At 37.3% G+C, this 8,813-nt stretch overlaps 1 pseudogene; it reads left to right on the plus strand.

The window, feature by feature from the left end:
- Window positions 1-508: 508 nt before the first annotated feature.
- LOC140245593 (uncharacterized) lies at window positions 509-5,904 on the plus strand (annotated as a pseudogene).
- Window positions 5,905-8,813: the final 2,909 nt, after the last annotated feature.

The raw sequence follows: 8,813 nt of genomic DNA on the forward strand, positions 1-8,813 counted from the left end.
TCTAAATAATGGAGAACAAAGTTCCTTCTGAGGATAATGCAGTACCCCATAACTTTCTACAAATCAAATAGGCCTATATGACACTCCCTTGGAATAGATTATATCAACTAGGACGCCAAAAATTTGAGAGGAATAAACTCATACTTTATTGGCCAAAAATGTATTATCAGTTTGTTTCTTCATTATATATATATATATATATATATATATATATATATATATATATATATATCGTCGGCGACCATCCGAACCGTCGTATATGTCAAAATTCGGTAAATTTTTCGAATTTCAGATTTTGCCGTTTTAAGAAAGCCCAGCACACACTTTTTCTACTCACAAAATTTGGAAACCGGATTTTGTGTTTTTAATAGAGAAATTTGATATACGTCATTTTGCCTGAACGCGAATTGGCTGAAGGCGTCCATCCGAACCGACGTATCGCTATACGTCGGTTCGGGTGGGCGCGAATCTTCCAGTCGCGTTCAGAGAAGGTGTCGTATCAGCCAGAAGTGGCAGAAGCAGACGATGGAGCGTCAACCGGACCTTCCCCAGAACCGGTGAGTTTTATAATGAGTAGCTATGAAATCATGCAATTTCAAATAAAATGAACAGACCCAAGCAAGCTCTATCCGTAAGATTGTCACTTGTCAAGATAAATACGCAGATTGTCGTGGGTTTTCCAAAATATTTCGTTGTGTTGTTAGGTGTAGTCCTGTGTATAGATAAATATGTGGGTACAAAGGGATCCTCTAGTACCCGTATTAAAGTATAGGGTTCAAATCATAGACCCTAACGTTAGTCTACAAAACAACGTTCACAATGATCTCGTTGAGTTGGCTTTATGTGCTTATGGTTCTTATATGGACCTCATACGTAGTGGGTGTGGGCAATGCCAAACTGTTAACACTTCAGGGTGAGTTGTTTGGGAATTACCACAAAAAGTACGAGATTACTAAGCGAAGTATAAGACTAAGAGTAGACGAGCCTAACAAGTACGTAGTCACCAGCCAACAATTTAGAGAGAGGCGCTAATCGCTGGTTCATCATTGAGTGTAGGGCCCTACAGTTCTGATGCGATGATAGGTTCTACTATGGCCGATTGAGCCCCAAGCTTGCAAACAGTACACACACAAAGAAAAACACCCAAATCTGAGTGTAACTTGATGTATCTCATGTGAATTTGCCAATGTAAGCCAAGGATCTAGTAGTAGGGCCTATAGGGCCTACTGGCTATAGTAAAAATGAATATTTTTACCAACGTCTGTAAATTTATCTGATACTAGGATTCCTAGGACTCTAGGAGTAGGATTAAATTATGCTGGCCCATAAATACATGTGTGCTGTTCAGAGATCTAGCCAACTGCAAATGCTTTGTACGGTACCGGTACCGAGTATGTTTTTATCGCATGCATTGTCACTGTGACTGTGAGTGCCAAGTCTCCGTAATATTAAAATCACTGCAATGAAGGTTTTAGTGTGTTAACAGGCCAGAGGGCAGTACTCGAGTAAGCCCCTCCTGTGGAATAGTAATACGCTGATGTTCCACTACAATTAAAATATAAGTTATGAGGTCTAAATGCAATGTTCCAATTGTCAGATCTATCCTAGCTAGGCTATAGTGCCCACACATTCTAGAGAGTAGTTTTGCAGTACCATAAGCACAGGGAATCTTCGCCCTCTATCCATTTATAAAATGAGTTGAATTGTGCTTTTGCATTTTTATGATCAATGTAAAAATAGACCACTAGATAGGCTTGAGGTAAAGCATTTCTGCTAAAATATAAAATATTGTTTTAATAAACTTGTAGTGAATGTTTTTGTTTTTGTTTGTTACAGGTCTTTGTCCTCAGGGAAACCAACAGATGTTGAAGTCCTTTGGGACAAAGATGGTACATTTGTACAAGAAATACCGTAGCTGTTGATCAGCTGAAATTCAGGAAGGGCATGCTTCCCACGACTTCCCACTTGGAGTTCGTGTGTCAATGCAATGGCACAGGAAACTGTGGAAAGGCACAGTTACTGCTGTGTATGGGGGAGAGAATTCTGAAAGCAGTAGCGATGATGGAAACACAAGCACCGCAGACAGCAGTGACGAAGATGATACTTCTGATTATGACGATGATGATAACATTTACCTGTCGGACTTAGGTAAGATTGTGCGCACACAAATGAATACATACTTGTAGTAAAAGTATGGACAGTATACAGTGTGTGTGTTTATTCAATGCCTCTAATAACTTCATAACTGTGCTGCAATGTTAGAAGTAGCTAATTATAAGTAGTGCCTGGTACTACCAAGGTATATTAGGTTTTCATGGTGTCAACTCATATACAGCACAACCTGGTATACCATGTTTTCAAAATAAAGACATGAGCGTGTACTTGTGTAGCCTTAATTCATGTTTATTTGTGTTATGCCTACAAAAGAAAAATAATGAACAGATTAGACCTTCTATCAGTATCTTGTCTTTTTCTGTGTCACATCTGCTTGTATTTTGTGTTAGTTACTTTTTCCAATTTCATAATGCTCTTGTTTTGCTGCAAAACTGAAGATCTATGTGTGTAGCCAGCAAGACTGAGTTAAAAAAAAAATTGACTTGCTGACACCATTCGGGTGCCCTATACGTAACAAAAGAGTTTGTAAGCCTATCAGCAAATGCTATTTTTTTGCCTTACTTCCAATGATGTTTTTGTATTCTTCATAAGCACATGCCATTGACCATGGAAAGAGGATGCATGTACCGCTTGACTGCTTTTGCATTTAATGCAGATCACCAGTCTGTTCGATCTCTGCTGATGGGCAAAAATGAAAACTCTTGTTTGTGGACATTTACATAGGGCTATCTGAAATTTGTGTTACTGAAAGGTTAATCTTAACAAAAAAAAAGATAAATTCAACTTTAAAAGACATATGATAATAACAGTGAAAAATATATGCACTATGTATATTTTGTTTTCCTCATTTACAGTTGGCATCAAAAAGGACATCAGCTGCATTCCAGAGATACCAATGCTAGTATTAAACAGTGAAGGAGCACCTTTAGATCCATGGACCATCCCAGCAGAATGTCAGCTCTGACCAACTTCTCAATGGTGAGTGCTTGTAAAGCCTTAATCTTGTTCAGAAACCCAACCAGATATGGTTGAATCAATCTTGTTGGAATATCAATTAGTAATCCGGATCAAATTATGCTATTGCTGTCATATAATAGCAAATAAAAAGAACGATATCAACTATACACAAGCATAGAATGTAGCATCCTGGCTACCATGTACCAGTATTTTTTGCAGTTGTCAGGGGTGGGTCAAGGAATTCTCTAAATTTGGAGGGGAGGGGGGGACCAAGTGCACATCCTCCAGTTTTTCTCTGTTTAGTTTTTGTTTTAAAAAAGGGCATCTTAAACCCCATGTGTCCCTGCGCGGATCCACCATGGGTTGTAATCTGGATGACAAAGAAATGATAAAGTCAATCTTTCAATAAATGTGATTAAAAAAAATGTAATATTTATGCACCATGTGTATTTTCTTTTCTTTTTGTCTTCTTCATTTCCAGTTGCCATCACCAAGGACATGGACTGCATTCACAAGATACCAATACCAGAATTGAACAACGAAGCACCATCAGATCCATCCCAGCAAAATGTGTCTGACCAACTTCTCACTAGTGAGTGTTTGTAAAGCCTTAATCTTGTTGGGAAACCCAACCAGATATTGCTGCACTAATCTTGTTGGAAAATCCATTAGTAATTAAGATTAAATGATGCTATTGCTGTCTTATACACTTTAATAGCAATTAAAAAGGATGACATAAACTACACACAAGCAAAAAATGTATTATCCTGGCTACGATGTATCAGTGCTTTTTGCAGTTGTCAGGGGTGGGTCCAGAAATTCTGTGAAGTTGGCGGGGGGGGGGGGGGGGACCACACGCATGTCCTCCAGTTTTTCTGTTCATTTCTTTTGTTAAAAAAAAAAATAAAGGGTATCTTACACCTGATGTGCCCCACATGAATCAACCACTAGTTGCAATCTGGATGACATGTTATCCTTCTTGTCATATTGTTGCAAATGGCTAACACACAACTGGAGAATGTAGCTTGTCTGCCAATTGTACCTGGACCTTCTAAGCAGAGTGATAATCTATTTGCAATTTTCAAATGAGGATACATGTACTGTTTGACTGTTTTTGCATTAATGCAGATCACCAGTCTGTCCGATCTCTGCTGATGGGCAGAAAAAAACCTCTTGTTTATGGACATTTAAATAGGGTTTTCTGAAATTTGTGGTATTAAAAGGTTATTCTAAATAAAAAAAATAAAAAAATTCAATCTTTAAAAAAAAAAATCTGATAGAAACAATAAAATAAACATGGGCTATGCATATTTTGTTCTCCTCATTTACAGTTGGCATCAAAAAAGACATCAACTGCCTTCCTGAGATACCAATGCTAGTATTGAACAATGAAGGAGCACCGTCAGATTCATCCCAGCAGAATGTCAGCTCCATCCAACTTCTCACTGGTGAGTGTTAGTACAGCCTTAACCTTGTAGGGAAACCCAACCAGATATTGCTGAATCAATTCTGTTGGAATATCCATTAGTAATCCGGATTAAATGACGCTATTGTTGCCATATAATAGCAAATAAAAAGAATGACATCAACTATACACAAGCATAGAATGTAGCATCCTGGCTCCCATGTACCAGTATTTTTTGCAGTTTTCAGGGGTGGGTCCAGGAATTCTGCAAATTGGGGGGGGGGGGGGCGGACCACATGCACGTCCTCCAGTCTTTCTCTATTAATTTTTTTTTTGTTAAAAAAAGGGGGGCATCTTAAACCCTATGTGTCCCCGCGTGGATCCACCATGGGTTGTAATCTGGATGACATTTTGTCCTTTGAAAGAAATGATAAAGTCAATCTTTCAATAAATATGATTTTTTTTTTAAATGTAATATTTATGCACCATGTGTATTTTCTTTTTTCTTTTTGTTTTCTCCATTTCCAGTTGGCATCACCAAGGACATGGACTGCATTCACGAGATACCAATACCAGAATTGAACAACGAAGCACCATCAGATCCATCCCAGCAAAATGTCAGCTATGACCAACTTCTCACTAGTGAGTATTTGTAAAGCCTTAATCTTGTTGGGAAACCCAACCAGATATTGCTGCATTAATCTTGTTGGAATATCCATTAGTAATTAAGATTAAATGATGCTATTGCTGTCTTATACACTTTAATAGCAATTAAAAAGGATGGCATAAACTACACACAAGCAAAGAATGTAGCATCCTGGCTACCATGTACCAGTGTTTGTGTTGTCAGGGGTGGGTCCAGGAATTCTGTGAAAGTTGGGGGGGGGGGGGGGCACACGCACGTCCTCCAGTTTTTCTGTTTATTTCTTTTGTTAAAAAAAGACAAAAATAAAGGGTATCTTACACCTGATGTGCCCCACATGAATTAACCACTGGTTGCAATCTGGATGACATGTTATCCTTCTTGTCATATTGTAGCAAATGGCTAACACACAACTGGAGAATGTAGCTTGTCTGCAAATTGTACCTGGACCTTCCAAGCAGAGTGATAATCTATGAGCAATTTTCAAATGAGAATGCATGTACCGTTTGACTGCTTTTGCATTGATGCAGATCATCAATCTGTCCGATCTCTGCTGGGCAAAAAAAAAAACAACTCTTGTTTGTGGACATTTACAAAGGGCTACCTGAAAATTGTGCTATTAAAAGGTTAATCTTAGTAAAAGAAATTATAAAGTCAATCTTTCAATAAATATAATGGAAACAAATAAGATGTTTGTGCACCATGTGTATTTGTTTTTCTTTTTGTTTCTTCATTTCCAGTTGGCATCACCAAGGACATGGACTGCATTCAAGAGATATGCTAGCATTGAACAATGAAGCACCGTCAGATCCATCCCGCAGAATGTCATCTCTGACCTGCAACTTCTCACTGGTGAGTGTTTGTAAAGCACTTAATCTAATCGGGAAACCCAACCAGATATTGCTGACTCAATCTTGTTGGAATAACCATTAGTAATCCGGAATAAATGATGCTATTGCTGTCATATGATGACAAATAAAAAGGATGATATCAACTATACACAAGCATAGAATGTAGCATCCTGGCTAATATGTACCATTACTTTTTTTTTTACAGTTGTCAGGGGTGGGTCCAGGAATTCTGTAAAGTGTGTGTGTGGGGGGGGGGGGACCACATGCACGTCCTCCAGTTTTTTCTGTTGATTTTTTGTTAAAAAAAAACAAAAACAACAAGGGCATCTTACATCCCATATGTCCACGCATGGATCCACCATGAGTTGTAAGCTGGATGACATCTTGTCCTTTCAAAGAAATGATAAATTCAGTCTTTTAATAAATATGATAAAACAAATGTAATATTTATGCACCATGTGTATCTTGTTTTCCTTTTTGTTTTCTTCATTTCCAGTTGGCAACACCAAGAACATGGACCGCATTCAAGAGATACCAATACACACTTTGTACCAGAATTGAACAATGAAGCACCATCAGACATCAGATCCATCCCAGCAAAATGTCAGCTCTGACCAACTTCTCCCTAATTATTGCTTGCCTATGGTGCCTACAGTTGTTTGTGCATGCAAAAGCAATTTAGTCTATGTATTCAAATTTTTGATAATTTATCTCCCCACCACAATTCGCCATGTTATGATTTGTCTATTCTATAGCTATTAAATATTCTATGATATCATAAGCTTTGATATTTCTTTAACAATAATTGTCACATTTTTTCATGTGAAAGATGTACATGTAACAGCTTTATTCCTCCTTCCAAATGTGGTTTGATTTCTGTAGGACCGTTGCGTAGATATTACTGTTATATCGAAATGAAAGTACAATCACAAACATGCACATAATAACAACTCAAATCATACAATGTACTTTTTTTTTTTAGCCCTAAGACCTGAGTTATTAGAGATTCACTAATATTAGGAGGAAGTTGGCCTTCTGCTTTAAGCCATTTCCATCTGATGAATGTTTCAGAATGTTTTTCAATATAAACTGTATTGTGTACAATTTTTTCATGTTAAAATCGGTTTAACAATTGATTTAGATCAATATCTCTTTAACCAAAGACATTTTGATTTGCACATTTAAAAATCTCGAGGAAATGTAACCATTGTATTAAAGGACATATTCATTATCAATGAATTTAAATCAATATTTATTTTACCACAGACATCTTGATCATTCTGTAAATTCAAAAAATTTTTATGAAATTTTACCATTGTAGTTAAGAACATGTTCATTCCTTTTCTTTTCTTTTTGGATGTGAGATATGGATTGATTATGAAATAAAAATTGCTGCATTTTAATGCAGCCTTGCCTCAAGACTCACTTTCTTTGTTTTGTCTTGTTTTTCTCTTCTATGTACTGTGATCTCATATCGTGAGGAAATCATAATGTTATGCACACTAAAATGTCAGCATATATAATTGGAACTGAAATGATATTCATAGTACTACTTGAATATCATTTAAGTCTGTAGGGGTCTGTAGGACAATACACCTTTTATTATTTGTGTGAACAAGTACAATCCATGTTTGTGTGTGTGGATGTTTCTGCGTAGAAAATTAATTTGCATCTGTTTCAGAGTCCTGAACGTATATAAACCAATAATGTGAGACAGACGTGTGGCTAAGTAATTTTTTTGCTTGTTATTTCTGATGAGCAAGCTGATAATTGAGTTTTACCCAACTGAATGATCATGAGTTATGTCTGCCATGCATGTGAGCTGTAAAAGAAAATCTTTATTCATGGGTTAAAATGTACAGTATTCATCATGGCAGCTTAGAAAGAATGAAAGTTGGGTCATTACAGTCATGATTGCGGCATGAATTATCACAAAGAATAACAAGGCTTGGATGTGTGATTTTGGCTTTTGTTTACAGTATTGGAGAGTGGGAGAGAGGGTTAAAGTGTTGCAAGGGAAAGAGACGAGGTGGAGGAGAGCAATGAGAAGATGAAATGAGAGGAAAAAGAAGAGGCAGGCTGCAATGAAAAAGCAATAATTTCATAGGCCCCTCCTCTTTCACATTACATGTATAGTGTAACCACTTTTTGCGTGATACAAATTAGATACAAACTGATCAAAGATAATGTGTCCTAAACATGGAGTGGGTTTTTTGATTGTTTGTTTGTCTGTTTGTTTGTTTGTTTTTACGTCAAAGGAACTCTCGTCTGATGCCTGAAGCGTAATTCATGTCAAAAAACCCCAACAAAACAAAACAAACAAACAAACAAAAAATCTGCAGAGGAACCTCCCCCTCCCCTAACAGTGTTTCATCATGCATGCCAAAACTAGACCTTGGACGTATTTGTACTACATCTTATGAAATTATGACACAGAATAGTTGCATTCACACAAAAATATGCACGAAATCACTCGTTTTACAGATACATACCACGTAACCATGCATATCGCATAGACGCGCGTGTTATAAGAATAGGATACGTCGGTTCGGAGATCGCACTTTCGGTACGCGCGTTCAGCAAACTGACGTATCACCCCGATACGTCAGTTCGGATGACCGCGCGTACTGAGAGTGCGATCTCCGAACCGTCGTATACCTGTTTTTCGACTCTTCCTGTGCGGAGGCCTTTCTTTTTGTGAACGTAGCATTAGTTTTACTCATACATGATTTTAAATACATATATTATACGAATCGTCTGGAATTTGCCTTTCTTTTCATATAAAAAGATCGGGAATAAAAGCAAGAAATTTCTTTACACTAGACTTCAAAGGACCCCCTAA

Source organism: Diadema setosum, chromosome 22, assembly GCF_964275005.1.
Source record: "Diadema setosum chromosome 22, eeDiaSeto1, whole genome shotgun sequence".
Taxonomy (NCBI): domain Eukaryota; kingdom Metazoa; phylum Echinodermata; class Echinoidea; order Diadematoida; family Diadematidae; genus Diadema; species Diadema setosum.